The 14,878-nt window shown below is 37.7% G+C and overlaps 1 long non-coding RNA gene across 1 annotated transcript; it reads right to left on the bottom strand.

The window, feature by feature from the left end:
- LOC146732009 (uncharacterized) lies at window positions 1-986 on the bottom strand. The gene is made up of 2 exons (XR_014926941.1): window positions 662-986; window positions 1-173 (listed from the first exon to the last, which is right to left on the bottom strand). It is a non-coding gene; the product is annotated as an uncharacterized LOC146732009 (long non-coding RNA).
- Window positions 987-14,878: the final 13,892 nt, after the last annotated feature.

The raw sequence follows: 14,878 nt of genomic DNA on the forward strand, positions 1-14,878 counted from the left end.
TTGCTAGTATATTTTTATTTGCAAAAGAAATTCCACAGCATTTTACAATTTTTGTCATTACATTGAATATTTGTTCACTTCCAACAAATGTGTACACTTCCAGATACATCTTCGCCAGCCAAGGTTCGTTCATTCAGTCATCGCTTCAATTTTACATCACTGAGCATAAGTATCTAGAATGGAAGCAAAAAATAAGTAAATCGTAATGATTAGAACACTGTAAACAGCTATAGTAAACAATGCAAACTGATTTTAAATTGTATAACGGTCACCGGCCCACGGCATCGACGCAGAAAATTGGAGCAAACATATATTTCCTGATCAATTGCGATGTGTTCCAAATAAAAAATATTTTATTCCAGTCCAAATCAGCTCAATTACTTTAATAAAGAGTTATTGTATAATGTACAAAATGTTGATACAATTTGATGAATTTTTACAGCTTCAATACCGTAGACGATTTTGGCCCGATCGTCAACAAAACATCACCCGTCTCCAGGGCAGGCGACTGGAAAAAGACACTGGTGTTCGGTCGAACCGGTGGAAACAAAATCGTCACTCCCAGAATAACTATGCGAAATAACGATCTAAAGTCGAACCATTCGAGCCACAATATTAACATAAAAATGACTTTCGTTGCATTTGACAATGATAAACTTACCGAAAAGCCGTGTTATTCACGGTCGCTAACGTCGGTATAATCCGCCATTTTATTTGAGTGTGTTTGCCACCTGACTCTGCCCGGTGACGTCATCATGTGCGCTATAGAAGGAGGTCTGTGATTCGTTGACTAAAATCGTCGATAGTGGGTCTCGTTGAAATCTCGTTACATAGGCATCGGCTCAGATGTAGGTAGGGCGGAATTAAAAAAATCATCAAAATCAAAGTAAAATAATAAAATAAAATAAAAGGGCATTAATAACAAATATAATGAAAAATAAAATTAAAATAAGTTTATAGCCAAAATAATTAAAGCCCGTACACTACATCAGATTTTAATCAGATTGGATTATTTCACAGCCGAGCTAGTAGACTTTGAAACACTTACACACCCCAAAACTCCATTCATAAAGAGACGCGTGCCATACGTGTGCCGGCTATTGATTACAAACACCGGTTAAGTGACTACCAAGAATGATAGCACCAGTGTATTGTGCAAGCAAATTCCAACTATGTTCAGTTGCCATGACAATGATTCCAGGTGGGGGACGTTATAAAAGGTCAAGGTAGACGCAGCCGCGGGGAGAGAACATTAAAAACTGAGGCAGCGACAGCAACCAGAGCCAGCCTTGTGTTGTGAGTGAACGGGGAGAGTTAGTTCATCCCCACATGGTGTGCAAGCTACTCGCCTAGTCGACGGACGTTGTGTAGATACAGTGGAAGACTGGACTCCTTTTCTACGTGCTGTTCCACGGAACTTTTGTGTTCGACACGAATCCTACAAGGTATCCTACGAGAAACCAGGCCTGAGTATTGAACTGAATCTACATGTAGCAACGTTTCTACTATAACCCGACAGAAGCCGGTAATTATCACGCTCATTACACGCACATTAGGCTAGGGACCATTGGCTGTGTTTTGAATGTATTTTGGGTAACTATTTGGCTAATTTAGTGGTTAAATTATTGTATTCTTATTTGAAATTGTAACAGTATTAGTTTAATTGTATTTTGTGACAGCCCGTTTCCTGCTTCAACGTTTCGCGCGCACGTCGGCGCAGTTAAGTAGCGGCGTCGTTCCATACGTAAAAGGTGCATTGCCTATTGTGAATCATCCCGGTTTCGGGTTGAGTAAACTGGTTATTCATGGGACGCCACTGCTTTATCCTGCCCTGACATGCGTGTTAATTTTTCCTATTGTACAGCGACTTGTATCTTTGTTACGTTGATTCATATCAGCGAATTCTGTGTATCATAACCGGTTGTACAATTAAACCATCCTTTACGATATTACTGTGCATTTCATTGTGTGCGAGTGGGTCTGGTACTATAATAAGTTGTACAGGGGACAATCCAGGCATCAGCTGGCTTATTTGCGATATTTCAATCAGTAGGGTGTCAAAGAACCCACAACACGAGGTGAAGGCGTGCCTCTTATCACTTTGTGGTCGGATGCTAGCCTACCCCGTGACAGTGGACGTGTCGTATAAGTAGTTAAATAGTGTTGCCATAGCAACGAATCTAGCAAAATTTAGTATAATGATAATGTACGTTATCAGTGTAATACATGCATTCAGTATAGGTAATTTGTCATGTCAATCAATTATACTGAAGTATGTCACCAACAGGCATCTCGACGATGCCAATCATCAGGGCCAAAGGGTCAGGGTCAAAGGTCAGAGGTCAAAAATAAAAGATCACCATATCATCAATAGTTTGAAATAATGAATCAATAACAAAATAACAAATAGTAATTGTAGTAACAGTGGATTGGTAGCTTAAACATAAGTGCTTTGTGAAATCATGTTGAAATCCATTTAGGTAGTTATTGCCAGAAAGTTACTGCAATGTTATTTACAATAAATGAAAACAGTATCTATTCTGTTTTTGCATCGATAATATAGCTAAAAACACAAGATCATTGTCTTAATAAATGGCTAAAATAAATAAATAAAAAAAGAATAAATACATTATGTTTCACCATACTATACATGCATATATGCAATGCATAACAGATAGTTGTCAAATTCATTTTCATCAGAACTGTCCTCATAATCAGCAGTGACGTCATCATCTTCCTCCAACATATTTGCGCAAATTGGCAGCTTACATGCCGGTGTGCATTTCAAACCATATATCATACATTAGCAAGCTGGTAGTTTACATTCCCTGGTACACTTACAGGACAGAAACTCCATTACTACCTCTGGTGCTGGGGGCCTTTCATCCAATCAATTGCAAGATTCCCTTTCTCCATTATCCATCCATATCCAGTTTCTGGGCTAGGAATTTGTGGATAACTCTCCAAACACCTATTCCACACTGCAGCCTGGTAGTTGGCACGTAGAGCATGCAGATATAGACAATCTTTACAGGGAGGTAGTTGACTGGATTCAATATCACCCTTTTTAGCTCGAAATAGTTGGTACCTCAACGTATTGACCTCATTAGTTGTTGATCCAACAGCAAATAGTCGTCGAGTAAATTGTTGGAGTAGACAAACCAGGTCTTTAGATAACTCCCATCTATCACCTAGTCGTGCTAATGCCTTCTGGAGATTCTCATCTGCAGTAATTATCTTCAATGCAGAGAGTTTTCCACGTCCTCTAAATGCATTAACAGAATCACACCCTGTAAATGCATGTAGTCCCATCAAACTTTTGCAAATGTCTCTGCCAAGTGAATTACCAAGTTTACCGATATCAATATACCTAATTCGATTTTGGGTGCCACATCTGATATAGATATTTTCCAAATCATTTCTCCCAAAAATAGTTAGCGCAATGATAATAAGCTTTTTCTTGAGATGATGTCGGGGGGGGGGCAATAGACACACCTTCTTCACTGAGTGTGATGCAGTTTTCCTGGCAAGTGACGAGTAACACCTTTGACTCTAATTTCTCAATGTAAGAGAATTTCTTCCATTTTCACAAAAAATGCAATTAGAGCAGTTTTTCGGGCAGAACATCCGAGAATGGATCTCCATTGTTGTATCTTATGGCTATACGTAATCTTACTTAGTAATACCCCAGAACCAGACTCCATTCTTTTATTGCGTTCTGATTCTTGATTGACATCTCTCTGTATGTATCAAATATCACATCTATTCTAGCACAGTCTTTTCCATCTCTCAAAACCATTGCAAATACAGCTGCTGCCAGTTCACCGTATGTCTTTCCTTTAGCATTTACTTTATGTACCACAACCATTCTACCAATGATGCAGGCAGAAGGCTTTGGAATTGTGTCAGCTGGAGATACTCTCTTTTCCAGATGCCTTGCAAGAACTGATTTGCTAGTCTTCTTCATTGTCCCATCAGAGTTGGCAAGGGACCAAGGTAGTGGACCTAATGGGTGTTGTAATACCTCTGCGATATCCAAATTTCGACTTGTTGCAACAAGAAGCATATGACCAAAAAGCTTGTGATCTGCCTTCAAAACAATTTCCTTGTTGGATGCCTTTGGTTTGCTAGATTTGTTAATGCTGCTGAATGTTTTCAGCTTTTGCATTGGTAGGCGGTCATGGAACCTTAATCTAGATTCATAGGATTCTAACCTGTTCTTTCTAAACGATTTGTATGCTTCTTCTCCTTTCCCAGGTGGTATGGATCCAGTTGAGAGACACATTAGTTCTTGTTCATGACCAAATGGATTCACCCAGTTGTTGTGTAGTGCATCCAATAAGGATTGAATATCTTTTGTTTATTCTTGACAGCTCCAAATCTGTATGCAATATGCCTTGTATATCTGTATGTACCATTTTTAATGCAGGTAGACCGGAACTCTGCAGTAATGTAATACCTACTTACAGCACCAGCTTTAAGACTAAACCCTTTGATTCCACCAGCTGATTGGGTATCTCTGATGGCCGTCTCCTCAATGGCCTGATCCACAGGAATTCGTCCAAATGGATTGGATGGGCCAATTTGCACAGAGAATCCTCCATGATGTAGATGAGAAAAAACTTCAGGATGTTCTATTTCTAGTCTTGTCATCTGGGCATAGTATAAAGAAAGATATCTTGCATAGTTCAATTTATCGTATGCAAATGCCCATGGTATCATTGATCTTATCACAGCAAGATGAGGGAGCCAGTTTCCCTCCCTAGAAGCACGAATGAGACCAAGAAGAACTTCTATCATGTCAATGTAACTCATCCAGAAACTAGAGAATTCTCCATTTTCAAACTTCAGGAAATTCAGGTATGCGTTAAATAGCTTCAATACCTTGACACAAGATGGATTACTTTGAAAGATTTCAACATGATCTTCAGTAGTGTTATCATGAAGCCTCTCAGCTTCCTCTTTTGTTGCTCTGAAATCTGGCAGGTAGATTTTGTGTTGATCTTCCATCCAAGTATAAAAGCCTTCCCATGCCAATCTTAGCAATGCCTCATATACCAATTTATGTAACCTTACTGCTCTGTTGTACTTCCGTCCTTCCATTACACCAATAATAGATCCCTCTGCAATCACACTTGCTTCTACAGCTAGATATTTGAGACCAGCATCCTGGAATCATTTGCCAATGATAGACATCATGTTGCACACTGTGTGAAAATACACCCATTCTCAGAACGAAAGGTTGAAACATCTCAGAATTCTTCCAGGTTATTTATATAGCTTTGGTGTAGAGTGCTTGATCAAAGACACGTGTAATCTTATTCAAATCCAACTTTTCAACTATTTTGAGTGCCTGTTTGAGGACTTCATAAACAGTAGACATGTCTGTAGCCGGAGCATTTATAGTTGGAAGATAACCAATGGTGTTGTCAGTTACACTGTGCTGTAGCCGTAGCATTTATAGTTGGAAGATAACCAATGGTGTTGTCAGTTACACTGTGGTTATTACGAGTCTGGATGTTGAATCCTGTCCATGAGTTAATAGTCTGGTTATTTACATTTGTCTGTCTAACCAAAGACCATATCTGGTTCGTAACTTGAGCACTGTACATAATCTCATCATAGTCATGTTCCAATGCTTCCATCAAAGGTGACCCAACACGTCTACCAGCATTGTAAAGCGGCAGTTGAATTGGTGTAGGGACAATGCTACGTTGTTTCATTTTCGCTGCAGAGATGTACTTTTTTGGTTCTTCCACATAAGGTACTAGTGGCTGAACTATAATACTATTAACCCTATGAGATGTTCCTGTACCAGAGAGAGTTTCTTCAATTCTGTCGATATTATCATATGCGAGAGTCACTGGAATACAAGGGTGAATGTGGTATGGTATTGCAATATCGGATCTTCTTCATTAGTTAACTTCTGTAAGCACAGGGCGGTGTTAACTCAACATTTCCTGTGAGCGTTTTCACTGCCCATGGCAACAAAATGTGTTTTGCTGGCTTCTGCTCACCTATAGTGATTGCATAAATCAAGTCTTGGTCAAAAGACTGAATTAATCTTTCAACTCTTGATGAAGAAGTACATCGCATGTCTCCTGTTAGCAACACTGTGAGGAAGTCTACTATTGATCTGGGCAATGGAACATACTCATTGTTGAGGGTGTCTGGTTGAGGTGGCCATGGCTGGTCTTTCTTTGACTTCTTTACATCAGTTCTTATTGCAGAAGCACATTGTTTCCTAAGAACCTCATCACTGTCTTGCATCTTTCTCTGGTTCAGCTCAGCAATTAGTCGTAATGAGTTTGCCTTTGTCATCAGATATAATCTCAATACTATTGACAAACTCTGCTTCCACCTTTCTTCGTATGTGTTTCTTTGTTTGTGGCTTTACATTTTCAATGCCTAAGGACAACATATTTGCAACTAGTCTGTCTGTCATGTTAACCATTAATTCTACTCGTGGGTTTGTAAACAAATCATTACGGATATAGTTGAAAAGCATGACATATGCTTGTCGCTCTTTTACAATGTAAGAGTGTTCTTCAGATTCATCTTGTGTCTGGGGTACAGTATTCATTCTCGTATAATTTCGGTAACAGCTACGTTGATACTGTGCTTCTGCTGCTACCAGGTCTCTTGATGTTTTGGCCAACATTTTTGTATCCATCTTCTCTTGCGCTATTTTTCGTAGTGTCATATCTGATCTTAAATCTACTGCTTGGCATAGGGATTCCCGTGATTCAGAATGAGTTCCTTTTACATATTTTGACAAATGTTATCATACACTTCTTTTCCTTTGTGATTGTCGTAGTTGATCTGAATCATCTTGTGATGATGAAGATGGCCCTGATGTTTGCTTTTTTGTAAGACTATCAAGTGTTTTTTTTATGAGTGAACTTCTTTCTGCATTCTAAATGGTAATATATATCTGGAACACCCATACACTCTTTATATTTTCAAATGTTCTCACATTGCCTGATTTCAGCTGCATTCAACAGTACATTCCATGAGTTTCGGTCTTTTGGTTTGTTCAGATCAGAACTCCCAATTCCACATACCACACTTGAATGCAAACATTAGATAATTTCCTAGTAGCACATACTTACCTTTCACAGCTTATACAAAAACTGTACAATACTTGTATCTAAATATATATATATATATATATATAGCAACTCTTCTTTTATAATTACTGTTAAAATAAAAATTATACTATATGTTACGATAATACACATTAACTGTAGTTTCTATAATGGTTATTATATTTTATGAACATGTGGATCCTTTTTATTGCCATGGATCTCGATAATGGATATTGATTGAATTTTATTTTGGCTGGCAGCACCAACATAATAAAATAGTCCAATAATACAGAATTCCAATTTGTATTTGTTTGTCACAGCACACAATGTGAAGACAGTCATCATTTCGCAATACAATACTTAGAAAACTGCATAAATTACTATATTGTATAGGAAAGGGCCTACTAAGTTGTATGTAAAACACATGCAACAGTCAAGCAGAGAATACAAAATAATCCAGAAAAAAATTAAACTGCCTAATATTTTGAATGAAAAACTTTCTACAGGTGCTAAAATACAACTTCATAAATTTTGGGAAGGTCGATGGTCAAATAAACACATGGATGCTTCGGATTCAATAGAGATTCAAAATGATACTAACCTGCAACGTCAAGGCTGCCATTTTGAAAAGGAGGATGCTGGTAGATTTTACAAGACAGCACTAGAGGGCGCGGTATATATGTACAACCTAATATTTGTTTAAATTACAATGTGGAACGAAGAGAAGTATGTTGATGGGTAAATTTTTAAACTAAACAAATGCGTTCATACCATGAATGTGATAATTGGTGGGAAAAATTTGAATTTGCTTTTGCCCCTAATAAATATCATATTAGGATTTCGATTCATGCAGATAAAGTCATTTCACTATATTGAAGCATTAACATGACGTCCAGTAATCAATGTTTGTAGGAGCAATATAAAAATATTTATATAATCCACTTTACAGCACAGTTCTTCAATTGCTGATAAGATGGAAAACAAGATCTGCGATATGTTTTCAAATCCCGAGTGTCCACAAGAATATCATTCGGGCGTTGGTCGTCGCGCCACGCATGCGCGAGATATATGGGTGTCATATAAACAATGATGGCGACTTCGACGACGACCACAAACTGAGACGTTATCAAACTTTATTAATTAGGTATTTCTTTGTGAAAGTCGAGCCAAAGTCAAACTTCATACTTGTGATTTTCATTAGTAAAGCGCGTTGGATTCAATGTTTATCAATATAAATGTTGTACATGCGCAGCGCGACGATCCCCGCCCTTTAATTATAATTATTGCCCTTTGATAAAATTACAATACTTACAAACTAGTTTATGATTAAGGAAAGAAGAAAGTAATTGGACTAGAAGAGTTGAACATATGTCGAAGCGATGACAGGGGAAAGCATGAAGGGATTAAAAGGAATGGAAAACAAATCTAGAAATTATCGCAGTTAATTGGAGCGTGCAGTTTACAGTTTAATTATATACATGTATCACTGACAAATACAAATAAAGTTTTTAACAAACATCATTGTACAATGTTTCAATCAAGTCCATGACGCACTGTAGGATAGAGTGAACTGTATCCTATAATCTATATGGCGTTCCATTCACTATATACCACTATATGCTATAATCTATGAGACAGTCTATTCACTATATACCACTCTATCCTATAATCTATGTGGCATTCCATTCACTATATACCACTCTATCTATAAGCTATGTGGCGTTCCACTCTCTATATACCACTCTATCCTATACACTATGTGGCGTTTCACTCTCTATATACCACTATATGCTATAATCTATGAGACAGTCCATTCACTATATACCACTCTATCCTATAAGCTATGTGGCGTTCCACTCTCTATATACCACTCTATCCTATACACTATGTGGCGTTCCACTCTCTATATACCACTCTATCCTATACACTATGTGGCGTTTCACTCACTATATACCACTATATGCTATAATCCATTTGGCGTTTCACTCACTATATACCACTATATGCTATAATCCATTGGCGTTTCACTCACCAAATACCACTTTATCCTATAATCTATGGGGCGTTCCACTCACTATATACCACTATATCCTATACTATATCGGAGTTCCCTACACGATATACCACTCTAACCTAGCATTTATATGGCGTACAGCTCACTATATACCAGTCTATTCTATAATCTATGTGGCGTTTCACTCACGATATACCAGTCTATCCTAGAACTATGTGGCGTACAGCTCACTATAATTCCACTTCATGCTATAATCTATGTGGCGTTGCAATCACTATAAACCACTCCATCCCAGAATTTATTTGGCGTTCAACTCACTATAAACCACTCTATCTTAGAATCTATTTGATGTTCCACTCACTATATCCCACTCTATCCTATACTCTATCGGCGTTTCACTCACGGTATACCACTCTATCCTATATTTTATATTGCGTACAGCTCACTATATCCTACTCTATCCAATTATCTATCACCGTTTCACTGATTATATCCCACTCTATACTATAATCTATGTGGTGTTCTACTCCATCCTAGAATATATATAGCGTTACACTCAATATATACCCCTCTATACTATAATCTATGTGGCGTTTCACTCACTATATAACCCTCTATACTATAATCTATGTGGCGTTCCACTCACTATATAACCCTCTATACTATAATCTATGTGGCGTTCCACTCACTATATAACCCTCTATACTATAATCTATATGGCGTTCCACTCAATATATACCCCTCTATACTATAATCTATTTGGCGTTTCACTCACTATATAACCCTCTATACTATAATCTATGTGGCGTTCCACTCACTATATAACCCTCTATACTATAATCTATGTGGCGTTCCACTCACTATATAACCCTCTATACTATAATCCATGTGCCGTTCCACTCACTATATACCACTCTATCCTATACTATATCGGAATTCCCTACACGATATACCACTCTAACCTGGAATTTATATGGCGAACAGCTCACTATATCCCACTTTATCCAATTATCTATCGCCGTTTCACTGATTATATCCCACTCTATACTATAATCTATGTGGTGTTCTACTCCATTCTAGAATATATATGGCGTACAGCTTACTATATCCCACTCTATCCTATAATCTGTGTGGCGTTCCTCTCTCTATATACCAATCTATCCTATACTCTATCGGCGTTTCACTCGCGGTAAACCACTATCCTAGAATTTATATGGCGTTTCACTCACGATACACTACTCTATCATATAACCTATGGGGCGTTCCACTCACTATATACCACACTATCCTACAATCTATGTGGCGTTTCACTCACTATATAACCCTCTATACTATAATCTATGTGGCGTTCCACTCACTATATAACCCTCTATACTATAATCTATGTGGCGTTCCACTCACTATATAACCCTCTATACTATAATCCATGTGGCATTCCACTCAATATATTCTACTCTATCCTATAATCTATGTGGCGTTCCACTTAATATATACCCCTCTATACTATAATCTATGTGGCGTTCCACTTTCCATATACCACTCTATCCTATAATCTATGTGGCGTTCCACTCACTATATTCCACTCTATCATATAATCTATGTGGCGTTCCACTCACTATATAACCCACTATACTATAATCTATGCGGCGTTCCACTCACTATATAACCCTCTAAACTATAATCTATGTGGCGTTCCACTCACTGTAAGGCCACTTTATCCTATAAACTATGTGGCGTTCCAATCACTGTAATACCACTTTATCCTATAATCTATGTGGCGTTCTAGTCGCTTTAAACCACTCTATCCTATAATCCATGGGGCGTTCCACTCACTATATACCACTCTATTCTATACTATATCGGAGTTCCCTACACGATATACCACACTAACCTATAATTTATATGGCGCACAACTCACTATATCCCACTCTATCCTATACTCTATCGCCGTTTAACTCACGATATAGCACTCTATCCTAGAATTTATATGGCGCACAACTCACTGTATACCACTCTGTCCTATAATCTATCGGCGTTTCACTCATTATATCCCACTCTATCCTATACTCTATCGGCGTTTGACTCACGGTAAACCACTCTCTCCGAGAATTTGTATGACATTTCACTCTCGATATACTACTATATCCTATAATTTATGTGGCGTTCCATTCACTATATACCACTCTATTCTATACTATATCGGAGTTCCCTACACGTTATACCACTCTAACCTATAATTTATATGGCGCACAACTCGCTATATCCCACGCTATCCTATACTCTATCGCCGTTTAACTCACGATATAGCACTCTATCCTAGAATTTGTATGGCGCACAACTCACTGTATACCACTCTATCCTATAATCTATCGGCGTTTCACTCACTATATCCCACTCTATCCTATACTCTATCGGCGTTTGACTCACGGTAAACCACTCTCTCCGAGAATTTGTATGACATTTCACTCTCGATATACTACTATATCCTATAATTTATGTGACGTTCCACTCATTATATACAACTCTATCCTATAATCTATGTGGCGTTCCACTTGCTATATACCACTCTATCCTATAATCTATTTGGCGTTTCACTCACTATATATCACTCTATCCTATAATCTATGTGGCGTTCCACTTGCTATATACCACTCTATTCCATAATATATGTGGTGTTCCACTCATTATATATCACTGTATCCTTTAATCCATGTGGCGTTCCACTTCCTATATACCACTCTATCCTATAATCTATCGGCGTTTCACTCACTATATACCACTGTATTCTTTAATTATTTAATGTATGTGGCGTTCCACTCGCTATATACAACTCTATCCTATACTCTATCGGTGTTTTACTCACGATATAGTACTCTATCCTAGAATTTATATGGCGCACAACTCACTGTATACCACTCTATTCTATAATCTATCGGCGTTTCACTCACTATATACCACTCAATACTATAACGTGTCGCTACACTCACTATATACCACTCTATCCTATAATCAATGTGGCGTTCCGCTTGCGTTATACCACTCAATCCTATAATGTGGCGTTCCACTCACTATATATCACTCTATCCTATAATCTACGTGGCGTTCCACTTGCTTTATACCACTCAATCTTATAATGTGGCGCTCCACTCACTGTATACCACTCTATCCTATAATCTATGTGGCATACCACTCAATCCTATAATGTGGCGCTCCACTCACTCTATCCTATACTCTATCAGCGTTTCACTCACTATATATCACTCTATCCTATAATCTATGTGGCGTTCCACTTGATTTATACCACTCAATCCTATAATGTGGCGTTCCACTCACTATATATCACTCTATCCTATAATCAATGTGGCGTTCCACTTGCGTTATACCACTCAATCCTATAATGTGGCGTTCCATTCATTATATATCACTCTATCCTATAATCTATGTGGCGTTCCACTTGATTTATACCACTCAATCCTATAATGTGGCGCTCTACTCACTATATATCACTCTATCCAATAATCTATGTGGCGTTCCACTTGCGTTATATCACTCAATCTTATAATGTGGCGCTCCACTCGCTCTATCCTATAATCTATATGGCGTTCCACTCACTATAAACCACTCCATCCTAGAATTTATTTGGCGTTCAACTCACTATAAACCACTCTATCCTATAATCTATATGGCGTTTCCCTCACTATATACCACTCAGACCTATACTCTATCGGCGTTTCACTCACGATATACCACTCTAACCTGGAATTTATATTGCGTGCAGCTCACTATAAACCACTCCATCCTAGAATTTATTTGGCGTTCCACTCACTATCTACCACTCTATCCTATACTCTACAAGCGTTTCAGTCACGATATACCACCTAACTTAGAATATGTATGGTGTACTGCTCACTATATACCAGTCTATCCTATAATCAATGTGGCGTTTCACTCACTATATATCACTTTATCCTTTAATCTATGTGGCCCTGCACTTGCTATATACCACTCTATCCTATATTCTACCACTTTATCCTATAATTTTTGTGGCATTCCACTCACTATGTTTACACTCTATCTAATAATCTATGTGGCGTTCCACTCGCTATATCCCACTCTATCCTATACTCTATAGGTGTTTTACTCACGATATAGCACTCTATCCTAGAATTTATATGGCGCACAACTCACTGTATACCACACTATCCTATAATCTATCGGCGTTCCACTTAATATTCTACCACTTTATCCTATAATTGTTGTGGCATTCCACTCACTATGTTTACACTCTATCTAGTAATCTATGTGGCGTCCCACTCTATCCTAGAATCTTTATGGCGTTCAACTCACTACCATTTTATCCTATACTCTATCGGCGTTTCACTCACGATATACAACTCTAATCTAGAATTTATATAATGTAGAGCTCACTATATCCCACTCTTTTCTATAATTTATGTGGCATTCCACTCACTAAATACGATTTCATTCTATAATCTATGTGGCGTTCCACTTGCTATATACCACTCTATCCTATAATCTATGTGTCGTTCCACTCAATATAATCTATGTGGCGTTTCACTCACTATATACTACTCAATCTTATAATCCAACGGGTCTTTGAGGCTTACTTTCAATAGATCGCAGCGAAGCGGCTGCTCTGCTAAGTTTTGCTTTAGCTATTAAGAAATTAATAAATTAAACACAATATGCATACTGTTTGGGAGAATAGGTTTATCTCCCAAATTATCGATGAAACAACGTTGTTAATTGGAAAGAAAGAAAGAGAGAGATTGTTATTTCAAAAGTTGGAAAGATGCTTTATTTGACGATGTTCGTAGATCCCCAAACAGTAGAAATAAGTTACGAACGTTTCGCCAATTTAAAACAAATATTTTCTATGAGAATTATATTGATATCGTTCGTGTTCCCCTGTACAGACAAGCTTTAACTAAACTCCGGTGCTCTAATCATAGGTTACACATTGAGATCGGTAGATATTATGGAACTCCAGTGGAAAATAGAACCTGCCAAATATGTATAGATGCTGTTGAAGATGAAACTCATTTTCTGGTAGTTTGTCCAGCATATAACCATATTCGAAAACCGCTTTTTGATCGAATTAACCGCATTGAACCACAATTCGAGTTCCCTTCGCCTATCCGTAAACTTACATATATTTTTTCTCAGGATAACCATGACATCATCCAAAGTATTGCAGGAGTTGTATGCACAGCTTTTCAGATTAGATATAATTTGTTAGTGTGAGTTCTCCAATAGATGAGTTGTATATGTGTGTGTATGTGTATATATATATATATATAATACTTTATTTTATTGAGGCAATTAAAGTCACGCCTGTAACTTTCGCATTGTAACCTGTTCCCCCAGGTTAGTGGGGTATATTTCTTTAGAGAAATGGAAATAAAATAATAATAATAATAATAATAATATAATCTATGTGACGTTCCACTTGCTATATACCACTCTATCGTATAATGTATGTGGCGTCCCACTCACAATAATATCACCTTATTCTATTATCTATGTGGCGTTCCACTCGCTATAAACCACTCCATCCTAGAATTTATATGGCGTACAGCTCGCTCATTCTCGCCCGCCAGAGTATTTACGAGGAAAACCTGAAAATATTAGTATTTGAGGGATGCTGAATCAGAAAAAAGTTACACTGAATGGAACAAAAAGCTTGCGTGAGAGACATACCTATGCAGTTGCCACTATATAATCTGTTGTTAAGACCTTGGATACTCTACTGATA

Source organism: Saccoglossus kowalevskii, chromosome 18 (assembly GCF_978046115.1).
Source record: "Saccoglossus kowalevskii chromosome 18, keSacKowa6.1, whole genome shotgun sequence".
Classification (NCBI taxonomy): domain Eukaryota; kingdom Metazoa; phylum Hemichordata; class Enteropneusta; family Harrimaniidae; genus Saccoglossus; species Saccoglossus kowalevskii.